Raw genomic sequence first — 12,652 nt, 5'->3', positions numbered from 1 at the left:
CCTGGATTCCCTGTGTTTCCAGTTCCTGTCTGTACCAGTGTACATCCTCTGGAGTTTCCTCGCAGCTGTTAACTGAACGTTTGGTGGATCCAATCAAATGGGTGGAACCCAGGACCAAAAGCAGTGATCTACCGCCACAGGATTCCAAAAACCTCAAACTCACCACCATCGAGTCAATGCTGGATCATAACTACCCTATAGGACAGGGTAGAACTGCCCCTGTGGGTTCCCAAGACTGTAGCAGTTTGAGGGAGTAGAAAGTTCCAACTTTCTTCTGAGGAGCAGCTGGTGGTTTCAAACGGCTGACCTTATGGGTCACAGCCCTGTACATAACCCACTACGCCACTCAGGCTCCTTCCAGGGGATTCCAAATCAAACTCAAGGACGCGTCAGTGATACTCATAGTGGCCCCCTGTGGGGTTCTGAGACTGTCACTGTTGACGAAAGTAGAAAGCCCAGTCTCTCTCCCGAGGAGATACTGGTAGTTTCGAACTGCTGACGGTGTGATTTGCAGCCCAATGGGCAACCACGGTGCCAATACGGTCCAGCCATGAAAACCCTGCAGAAGGTAGTTTCATTACTGCTACGAAGCATGCAGGCCACCATGCATCAGAATCATGCGCCAGCAATGCTGCTACAGCCTGAAAACTCCAGAGAGTTAACAGAAAGGATCATTGGTTTCCTGTTTCCGAAGGTCTGCATGGCGGGGCTTGGAAACGTTCATGGAGACAATGGAAAGAAAGGATCATGGAAGAGGGCCACAGATATTGTGACGCTGTCTCGTATTTTGTCTAGGTTTTTCTGTTGTGTCTGTCAGAATGTTCAATCCCAGCCCTGTCACTCTGTCTCCTGAAAAAAAGTCCTACAAGATGCTAACCTAGAGGCAGAGCCCTTCTAAGGGATGTCACTGAGCTCAGGATTCATCACACAGAGGCAGCAGGACTGCTGTCTACTGAATATCCTGGTGGGCAAGCTTACCGGTCATGTTGCTATAGCTGTTAGGGGCCAACTCACAGCGACCCACACTGCCTGGCCCTGTGCCGGACCCTGTGCACCTGGAGAATGCACATCAGTCCCTCCTCGTGGTGTCCGTGCTGGGAGTTAAGCGTGGCTTGGTGATTCTGCGTTGGGTTGCTGACCACAAGGTCAGCAGATGGAAACCAGCATCCACTCTGTGGAAGAAGGATGACGTTTTCAACCTGCAGGAAGAGTTACTGTCTGAGAAACCCAGTCCTCAGGGTCACTATGAGTCAAATCGACTTGGTAAATTTGGTTCTGGGAAAGCACAGAAAAGAAGGAAGCATTTCTTCCTCCAATATAGTGTTGGTTCATTTGCTTATTTTGTATTGAAAGCAGCTCAGTGACTTTTTTTTAAATCATTTTTAATCATTTTATTGGGGGCTATTACAGCTCTTATCACAATCTATACATCCATCCATTGTATCAAGCATATTTGTACATATGTTGCCATCATCATTTTCAAAACATTTCCTTTCTACTTCAGCCCTTGGTATCAGCTCGTTTTTCTCCCTTTCCCACCCTCCCTCCTCATGAACATTTGATATATTTTTTTTTCATGTCTTACACAGACCGCTGTCTCCCTTCACTCACTTTTCTGTTGTCCACCCCCCTGGGAGGGAGTTTCATGTAGATCATTGCAATTGTTCCCCCTTTATCCCCTGACCTTCCCCATACACTCCTGGTATCACTCCTCTCATTATTGGTCCTGGGGTGTTGATCTGTCCTGGATTCCCTGTGTTGTGGGCTCTTATCTGTATCGGTGTACATGCTCTGGCCTAGCCGGATTTGTAAGGTAGAATTGGGGGCATGATAGTGTTGGGGGCGGGGAAGGGTGAGAAGCATTAAAGAACTAGATGAAAGTTGTATGTTTCATCAGTACTATACTGCACCCTGACTGGCTCATCTCTTCCTTGTGACCCTTCTATAAGGGGATGTACAATTGTCTACAGATGGGATTTGGGTCTCCACTCTGTCCTCCCCCTCATTCATATCAATATGAGTTTTTTGTTCTGGGTCTTTGATGCCTGACACCTGATCCCATGAACAACTCATGATCACACATACTTCTTCCATGTGGGCTTTGTTGTTTTTAACCAAATGGCCGCTTGTTTATCTTCAAGCCTTTAAGACACCAGATGCCATATGTTATGATAGCCAGGCACCATCAACTTTCTTCACCACGTTTGCTTATGCACTCATTTTGTTTTCAGTGATTGTGCTGGGAAGGTGAGTATCACAGAATGCCAGACTCATTTTTTAAAATTTGCCATTTAAGCCCAAGTGATGATAACCAATATATCATAGAATAATAACATTATAACCCTCAAAGATAACTTTCAAAAAAATTGTACTAAGAATAAGTGAGACTGTGTAGTCTTCTCATTTACAAAGCAATTTCAACACATTTATCTTTTTAGAATATTTCCTCACCTCTTTAGTACCAGTACTTAACATTCAGGGTCTTACTGGCTATTTTCACAGCTACTGCTAGAACTCAAGCTCAGAGTATTATTTAATTATGATGGCTAAATCATTATAGACTCTAACTTTAAAAAATGATGGGGTGGGGAAAGAAGTTGGAGGCCTGTTCTAAATTTAAAAAGATCAAAGAGACAAAACAATAAAATGGCAAGGATCCCTCTCAATTGGATCTTGATTCAAAATAAGCAGCTATAACAGACATTTGGGGAGAAAAATGTGAACATTTGAATATGGATAGGCTATTATGTGGTATCTGGGAATTATCATAAATTTCATATGTATGCTTGATGCTATTGTCATTTGTAGGAGGATATACTTATTTATGGGACATATCTGATAAAATAGTTTGGGGTAAAATGTGATTGCTATAATTTACAAACGATTCAGGAAAAGTCATCTGGGCATATCCATACACACGTATTTAAGTGAGGTCCTGTACGCCAAACTTCAAATTTCAGGGAAACCTGACTTATCAAAAGAGAGCTAGTCTCTGAAACTCCATTTTGAGAAGGTGCCCTGGTGGCACAGTTGTTGCACATTGGCCTACTAACCGCAAGACCAGCAGTTCAAAACCACCAGCTGCTCAAGAGAAAGACAGGAGTTCCTACTCCTGTAAAGAGTTACAGTCTGGAAAACTCACAGGGGCAGTTTCTACCCTGTTTTATCAGGTCGTTGTGAGTTGGCACTGGCTTGGTGGCAGTAAGTTTGTTGGTTGGTTGGTTGACTTTAAGAATTTAAACTCTAAAAACTGAGTCTGGTATCTAAGGATATGTGTTCTTTGTAAAGAACCGATGTGGTTTCCTTCGTGGGAACCACATTCTACGAGAAAGCTGTGTGAGCAGCAATAGCAACTAATCAACCACTTTCTGAACCCATTACAGTAACACCCTCACTTTTGTTGACCCACTTTTGACTTTTACATACCAGTAGTAAGTCAATCAGAATATTATGCTGGTAGCTCCTGGTTGAACCAGATAAATCTTTCCTGGATAGCTGGAACTCCTTGGAAAGCAGAGTGCTTTGTGGACGTTGCTTACCCCCAGTTTAAACTATGCTTTGTTTTCAACACATCTCTCTGTTTCAGTCCTTAAGACAATTGGAGTTTTACTCTATGACATAAGCAAAGCTAATCCTGCAAAATACTAATGATTGCTGAACATAAACAGTGGGTAAGGAGCCCTGGTGGCATAGTAGATTACGCGTTGGGCTGCTGACCTCAAGGTCAGCTGTTTGAAACCACCAGCCACTCAGCAGCAGAAAGAAGAGGCTTTCTATTCTAACAAAGAGTTGCTGTCACAGAAGCCCACAGGGGCAGTTCTACCCTGCCCTATAGGGTCACCATGAGTTTGAATCCACCGGGTGGCTGTGAATGAGTTTTGCTTAAGAGGTGGATGTACAGAAAGTCTCTTTCAATTAATTCAACTTTTCTACAGGAAAGTGGTAACCATGAAAAGGGGCATGGTTTGACTCTACATCTGAGTGAAATGAATAAAGGATGATAAACATCTCCCCCTGACAAACCTGAACTCCAGGATTATGAATTGCCCTTCCGTGCATTGATCATGTGTACAATCAAAGGTGCAGATGGGGAAGATTTTAAATACATAGAGCAGGGGTCTATTTAGGTTGAAATGTCATTGAAATGCATAAAGGGAGCCCAGTGGTGCCATGGTCAACTGCTCCCCTGCTAATCAAGACATTGGCAGTTCAAACCCACCAGTGGCTCCTTGAGAGATGGACAGATCTTGTGATCCACGTCCGTGAAGACAGCAGCACATACAACCCTCTAGGGCAGTTCTACATGACCACACGCAGTCACTCTGAGTCAGAGCACCCTACAACAGTCAAAGCCAGCGAGCTGAGATTTATGCAGATGCATTTGTAGGCTTTAACCTCCTTGCTAGATCAAAGGAATTTGGATTTTTTTTGTTTGGTTGGTTGGTTTTTTTTTTTTAGGAATCCATTCCCAGTTAACCTGACAAAAGTAGAGTTTAAAAAAGAGAGACCAACATGTGAATAATTAGCTTAACCTGTAATGTATGTGTTAAGATAGAATTTACCCTCTTGAACCTTTCTGCTAAGTTGTCGTGGGAAGGAAATGACAGATGGCAGTACCAGGCAGGCTGTGGATCCAGACTCTCCTTGATCAAGGAAGGAGAGTCAGTTCCTTCAAGCAGAGATAAAGGCAGGTCATGGCTGATTCTCATCCCATATACCCTGCTCACCTAAAATGAACAGCCTACCCCACCCACATCCATCCCTTCCTTAGTCAAGGTTCTCAAGAGAAACAGAACCAGCAAGATAGAAAGATGATAGATAGATGGATAGATAGATAGATAGATAGATAGATAGATAGATAGATAGATAGATAGATAGATAGGAGGGATAAGGGAGATTCATTGTAAGGAATTGACTCATTCCCTTGTGGGCATTGGCAAAACCAAAGCCCATAGTCAGGGTATCCCTGAAGCCTTGTACCCCAAATCCATAAATTAGCCAATGGGAAGAGTGAGAGATTTCTCATAAGGTCTATATTTACAGTCTGGAGGCAGAACATGCCCCAGAGAAAACTCCCTTTCTGCTTGTAGGACCTTCAACTGGTTGAGTGTCAACCACATTATCGGTCACCTGCTTCCCCTTGCCAAACTGATGGAGGGGACACTCAAGTCACCAATGGTTTCATTCTGCTTGAGTCCATCAAAAATGCCATGTCATCGGAAACAGCCGTCAAGAGAAGCCACAACATATTCCACTGGGCAGATCCAAGACAAAAGACCTCTTCAGCATTCTAAAAAGCAAAGAGGTTGCTTTGATGATGAAGGGGACTCCCCCCAGCCCTGGTCTTTTCAGCGGACTCGCATGCTTGTGATGCGCAAAGCCAGACGATGGCAAAAGACAAACAAAGAAGGATCGTTGCGTCTGGACTGTGATGTGGACAAAAAAGCACCGACTATCCGACTCACGGTCAGAAGAACGAGCAGTTTCATCTTAAAAGAAATACCGTAAGAATAGTCCTTAGAAGCAAGGATGGGGAGACCTGGGCTGACTTACTCTGGACACGGCATTGATCAAGACCATTCACTTGAGAAGCTCCTGGCGTTTGGTAAGGTAGAGCGGTTGGTGAAAACAAGGAGAGCCTCGGTGAGGTGGGTTGATTATTACAATCGCTGTGACTATGGACTCAAACGTATTAGAGGTCATGGAGAAGGCTCAGGACCAGGCAACACTTCCTTCTGTTATGCACAAAGCCCCGAGGCGTGGTGCCAACTCAATGGCAACTAACAAGGGGAACAGCTGTTTCATAACAGTCTCGACAGACGAGTGTTTGAGCAAACGACTGAGCAGCACCACCTAGCCACACGGACCCATCACACTCACCTCCTAGGAGAGGAAACCACTGGGACAAGGAGAAGAGAATTAATCCTCTCAAAGGATACGTACCAGGGGCGGGGTGTTCACGCTTGCATCTCCAGCTGTGTCAAGAGTTCCATGTCACCTACTCCCACTGGGGTCCACTCCAAGCACAGCAACCCTACAGAGGAGACTGTCAATCTTCACGGGAGCAGACAGCTTCATCTTTCTCCCACAGAGCAGCTGGTGGATTTGAATCACTGACCTTGCACGGTTAGCAGCCTGACACTGAGGCCACAGTGCTATCAGGGCTCCTTGAATCTCCCCCACCCCCATTAGTGCCTGGTAAGTAATTGGCATATAATAAATATGCAGAGCCTCAATTTAGGAATCCCTGCTTTTTAAACATCCCTTGGGTTCTACGGGAAAAGTGTTGATCGAACAGGCAGGATCAAGGTGCTTACATTCATCTTCATTAGCCGAGAAGCTCTTCTTGCACGAAGGCATTTTGATGGAAGATCTGGAAAACAGATGTTCTGAATGGGAAGAGATTTGAAGTGCTCACTCTGTAGGCTGAGAGAGCTCTACTGGGGCAGGGGCAGCTACAAAAGGTGTTACACTGCTCCATGGAGGATTGGGCCGCCACCAAATAGCCGTCACCGGGAACCATAGAGAAATGTAGCATTGGCAGAACTGGCCAAGAGATTTTAGGGACAGCAAGACTGGCATCCATGTTGTCATTTTTTCTTTTTTGGCGGGGGTTGGGGGGTTGGTTCGGTGATGTCACTTCCCACCGTGCCCCAACTCAAAAGGCAGGTGGTTGCGGCGTACTTGGTTGGTGGGGTGATGAGGAGGTGCCTCAACTCAGGCTGGCAGGGAAATGATGAGAAGAACCCGACAACTCCATACAACCATCACCATTTGGCCTGGTCGGAATGCTGTGGCCTGCTGGAAGGACCAAGAAACCTGTCTCGGAAGCAGTACAGCCTACATGCTCCTTAGAAGCAAGGATGGCAAGATTGTGTCTCACGTGCTTTGGACATGTTATTCAGCGGGACCAGTCCCTGCAGGCAAACATCATGCTAGGAAACTAGAAGGTCGGTGACAAAGAGGAGGAGCCTCCAGGAGGTGGACTGACAATGGACTCCCTGGAAGGGCTCAAACAGCAACAGTGGCGAGAAGGGTGCAGGGCCGGGCAGTGCTTCATTTGGTTGTCACTGTAAGTAGAAAGCAGCACCAAGGCACCTAGCAACAGCAGCAACAGCCGGAATCCCACAGCATGCCTTGTGGATGGATGGAGGGGAGAAAACAGCGGCACAGAATAGAGGCCCACGCTATGGGATATCGTTACTAAAGACAGGTGAAATCACTGGGCAGTGTCAACAGCCAATGGTTAACATGCTCACCTGCTAACTGAAAGGTTGATAGTTTGAGTCCACCCAGGTCTGACAAGTTACTTCTGAAACATCATTCACTGAAAAAATCGGAGCACAGTTCTACTCTACACACAGGCCATTGCCATGGGCTGGAGTTGATTCAACAGCAACTGGCCGGTGGCCTTGGAAGCTGGTGATGGGGGCACCCTCCAGTTAAAATGCTGGGCTCGTCAAGGATGCCTTCTACTTTTGAGATGGCTAGTTGTGGCCTCAGTACTTTCAGTGCTCCAGCCATGAGCGCATCCTACCAGCCTCACACCAACTTTCCTGCTTCAATAGCCAGCCTGCCATCTGCCAAAAGGAGCCCTGGTAGCAGAGTGAGTTACTCGTTAGGCTGTTAAGTATATGGTCAGCAGTTCGAATCCACCAGCCACTCTGCGGGAAAAAAGACGGGGCTTTCTACTCCCGAAAACAGTTAGAATTTTAGAAACTCACAGGGGCAGGTCTACCTGTCCTTTAGAGTCATTAGGAGTCAGTATTGACTCGATAGCAGTGAATTTGTTTGTTTGTGTGTTTGTTTGTTTTATAAGAGCATCTGCTAAGGCCACCTGCTTCTTTCCTGTCTGATCAGCATAATCCACTCAAACTGCCAATTGCAGGTACCAGCTGGGGCCACTGTTTCCAGTTCTTAGACCAGGGAAGAACTCATTCATCTTCTTCGCTCTCTCTTCAGTAGACATGGTCCCTAAGGAATTCAGTTTCTCCCACCCTACCCTTTGCCCTGCTCATCACAAGGTTGGAGGCTCAGGTCCATTCAGAGGCACCTTGGAAGGAAGGTCTGGTGATCTAGTTCTAAAAGACTAGCCATTGAACCCCAATGGAGCCCAGCTCTGCTCTGACACACACAGTTTCCATGAGTTGGAACTGACTGGACAGCAACTGGAGCAAGGACGCACTGAACCTTGAACCATGAAGGACAGGAATCCGCTTCTTCAGAAGTTTTGAACAGAAGATATGTCCAAGCCTGAAGAGTCAAGATTTGTGTCGTGGAAGCAAACTGTTGAGGTTTGGACCACACGTAAGGGTCAACTAGGCCAAGGAGGTCAGAGAGAAAGATGGTAGAGTGATATGCCTGCGTGAAGGTTGATAGGTGTATGTGGTTTGAGTGAGCAGGGCAAAAATGAGGATCTGAAAGGACATTATGGGTAAACCAGAGAACATGAGCTGTAAGAACAGGCAGGACCTTTACCGAGGCAAGACACCTGGGAAGAGGCTTCCAGAAGCCTGTTTTTGAGGTTGGCTCCCTGATGAGTTAAGTCTCTTGGTACTCACCCCCTTGCATAGCTCCCTACTGAGTGCGATGAAAGTGACTCCGTGGAGCTGTGAGGATAAGTCATCAGAAGCCTGTGCCCTGGACTCTTACGAATCTTGCTGCACCTCAAAACTGCCTTCAGGAAGCCCGCATGGAAAGAGAAGATGCCTCACTAGTCAGGTGAATCAAGAAAGGATCCTGGATGCCGTTTCCAGCAGACTCATCGCATGGTTCCAGCCCCAGTCCTATGACTTTGGAAACCCCAGCTGATCCAGCTCATCCACAAAACAGTGAAGGTCAATAATAGTAATAACAAAAAGGTTGTGTTAGGCCAATGAACCAGTTTGGGACTGAGATGTTCTACAGAAATAAGCTGAAGGAGGGAATAGTATCAGAGCCTACACTGTGAGATTCTGGTTTCCAGAAGACCATGGATGACAGAGGTATCCCAAGACATGCTTGCAGGCTCTACATAGGAAACAGCCTCTGACGAGTTCCCTGTGTTCATAATGGAGGGAGAGGAAGGTACTGGGACCAAACCGAGTGCATTGGGCCTGATCTGGTTTTCAACCTTACCTGTGTTTGCTTGTTTGTTGTTCCGATTGGGGTTTATCTCAGATGTATTTTGTCCTTGGGGATCACCCTCTTGAAATGTTGTTCTATGTTTTTCTGTGTTTCAGTATCTCAAACCCAGGATTAATGAACCTCTAGACAGCAAGCAGCATGGGAGTTCTGGGGGGTGCAGTGGGGGAGAGGGTGAAAGGGAGCTACGTCAAGGAGTTCAGGGAGGAAGAGAATGTTTTGAAACTGATTGTGGTAGCGATTGTACAATACTGCTTAATGTGATTGAACGACATGATATCTATATTAGCTCTCAATAAAGTGGTTTTTTTGGGGGGAAAGAAACATAAGGGAATGAAGATTGATGTCTGGAAGTTCAGTGCTGCCATTTAAAATATATATATTTACAAAAACTCCAAAGCCCAGGGCATGAAAATGGTCAAGTGGATCGATACGGCTGTTCCTTTCCTGTCTTGAGCAGCGAATGCTATGCAGGCAGCCTCTGAGGGCACAATATCCCCCAGGCAGGAGCTGGCACCTGTCCTCCTGTTGAATTTCTGCCATCTTTCCTTGGTTTGAGCCGTGTGTGTTCCCACCCGACATGGGTGATTCCGTCTGTCCTTCTGGGCACGGCACTGTGAACATTATAATGGAGTTGATTAATAAGGTGTCTCTATTTCCCCTCTCGTGTTCACTGCCATTTACAAGGAAACAGCACAAGTGGGCTGCAAAATATAGCCCTGTCAAGATCCTGCCTTCCCAGAAATAAAGAAAAATGTGGAACTGTCAGCTCTCAAGTGTTTTCCATCCAAAGGAACATGATTCCACCCGCCCTGGCATCCTTCAACATCCCATAATACTATCAGCAAAAAAAAAAAAAAGACAATAGTGCGTTGTGCAGGTGCTTTTGTGGTTACATCTTCCTTTCTTTGGTGGTGACCACGGTGGTATTTTCTTAATCCCAAGAACGCCGTTACAGACAGAATTCCTGGCTTGCCCAGTTGGACAGGAATGTACTCTATTCATCACCCCAGAGAGGCAAAAATGCGGGGAAAGCATCACATTGGTGGGTAAAAGAATTCTTGCAGTGTTGACAGAGGTTTTCCATTCAACAAATCTATCCAGATTTCTGATTCCTTTATTCCTTCATTCAGCAACCTTCCTAGAATACCTTCAATGGTCTCCAGGCACCCTTGTTCCACTGGGGTGAGTGCCTGTAGTCTTAGTTGTAGGGAGCTCCATTTACTGTCATTTGTACTTCTGGGGAACCTACTCTGACCTCAGGTTTGGGCATGGGGCCCCAACTGAGCAATCATTGGTACCCTGATCAAGGACAGACAAGAAGACTGTTGGAGGTGAGTCACTGGTATTTGAGAAGATGTCAGGTGTGTTTCTAAGTTGTTGCAGGTGCCTGTCCTTCTAGAAACTGGGGTAGTCCGTTCCTTTTTCCAATTCCAAGAAGTGTTTCCATCCTCTCTCCTTTGGTTAAATTTGGTAGTTTGGTGCCATTGATTCGGTTCAAAGCTATAGCGACCGCATGCACAACAGCAGGAAACAGTCCCTGGCCCTGCGCTGTCCCCGCCATTGCTCATAGTGGCAGCCTCTGTGTCAGTCCATCTCCAGAATGGCATTCCTCATGTTGCTCCCCTTCCACTTTACCAAACATGATGCCCTTCTCCAGGGACTGGTCTCTTCTGACAACATGTCCAAAGTCTGTAAGATTGAGCCTTGCCAGCCTAAGTTAGCCTCACTCATTGTACTGCTCACAATGCAAGAATATGACTTGCTAACAGAGCAGAGAACAAGGAGGCTATGTTCTTCAGGACTGTCCCCAGTTTCAAATCACACTGTTGTTGCTGTGGGTCACAGAGCAAAATGTTGCCTCATCCAGGGCCACCTTCATGATGGTTAGTGTGCTTGAATCCAATGCTGTGGCCACTGGCAACTTTGAACGCCTTCCAACCTAGGGGCCTCATCTTCTGGCACTACGTTAGACCATCTCCTGTTGGGCTCCACGGGGTTTTCAGTGGCTAGTTTTCACAAGTAGACCACAAAGCCTTTCTCCTTAGACTGACTTAGGGTAGAAGCTATCATGAAACCTGTCCACCATGTGGACCCTGAAGTACCAGTGGCCCTAACTTCCTGCATTGTAACCACACACAAGCCAACCACATATGACAAATTGACAGATGAGGGATGAGTTAAGATTGCACGTTTTATTTTATGTCCATCTTTAAACCAATAGTGGAAGCGGTCACTCAAGGAGCTCAGGTGGTTCAGTAGGTTATGCTTCAGGCTGCTGGGGAGGAAGATGAGGCTGCCTCACCGGTAAAGATGGGCAGGCCCAGAAACGTAAAGGAACAGTCCTACTCTGATTACAAGTTCTCTGTGAGTCAGAATCGACTTGATGGCAGGGAGGCTGGTTTGTGTTTTGAAAGCAGCCACCATGGGTCCCTAAATGTTGAGCATCTGCTACTTTCCAGGCTCAAATTGAGGATGCTCAAGTTGAAAAACAGACTCAAGCCCAGCCTGCAAAGAGATGTGTTCACATTCCATCTGCTTTATGATCTGGGAGGCTCCGTGCTGCTAGAGATGTGCCTTATTTGTGGCAATTCCTTGGCATTTGTGTCCCAAAAGCAGCAGGCTTGGTATTTGAGACTCATCAGAATTGTCTCAATTACCCTGTGAGGCCACAACTAAATGTACAACAAGTGGGTGACTTTAAGAAGTGTTTTGTTTTGTTTCATTTTTTTTTTTCCTTTTAGAGAACTTCGAGTCAAGGAACCTGCTCATCACATAGACGTAGGAGGTCCTCAGCATTCATTGGTGATTGTGTGAGTCTCAGCGTCTAACTATTCCTTTTAGGACTCAAATGTTATTCGTTTTAGAACTCACCCAACTCTCATATGATCTTATTAATATAAAAGAGGAAAATTCCTTTTACCAAAGAGAATCACGTTTACAAAGAGAGGGGGGCTAGACTCATCTAAGAACAATTACTTCTTATCATATGACCTTGCTCAACTCCGTCCCCCATGAAGTGATCACTGAAGATATAGATGCTATAGCATGATGAAGAAAGCAGATGGTGCCCAGCTATCGTAAAGAATAGCGCCTGGGTCCTGAAGGTTTTCGTACAACAAGAAGCTATCTAAGTGAGGTACCAACTAAGTTTATAGTGAAGAAGCACACCAGCCTATGTGCGCCAAGAGTCTTAAGTACTACAAGGCAAACCTGTGAAGACAAATGTGTGCATAAGTAGGTGTGGTGAAGAAGGCTGATGGTGCCCGGCTATCGAGAGATATAACGTCTGGGGTCTTAAAGGCTTGAAGGTAAACAAGCGGCCATCTAGTCCAGAAGCAACAAAGCCCATATGGAAGAAGCACACCAGCACGTGTGATCACGAAGGGTCGAAGGGACCAGGTATCAAGCACCAAAGAAAAAAATCATATCATTGTGAATGAGGGGGCGTGCAATGGGGACCCAATGCCCATCTGTAGACAACTGGACATCCCTTGCATAGGGGTAATGGGGAGGAGATGAGTCACTC

The sequence above is a fragment of the Echinops telfairi genome, unplaced genomic scaffold, assembly GCF_000313985.2.
Source record: "Echinops telfairi isolate 266 unplaced genomic scaffold, ASM31398v2 ScPeMD7_5;HRSCAF=22, whole genome shotgun sequence".
NCBI classification, from domain to species: Eukaryota; Metazoa; Chordata; class Mammalia; order Afrosoricida; family Tenrecidae; genus Echinops; species Echinops telfairi.
Note: the sequence above shows the minus strand (reverse complement) of the source record.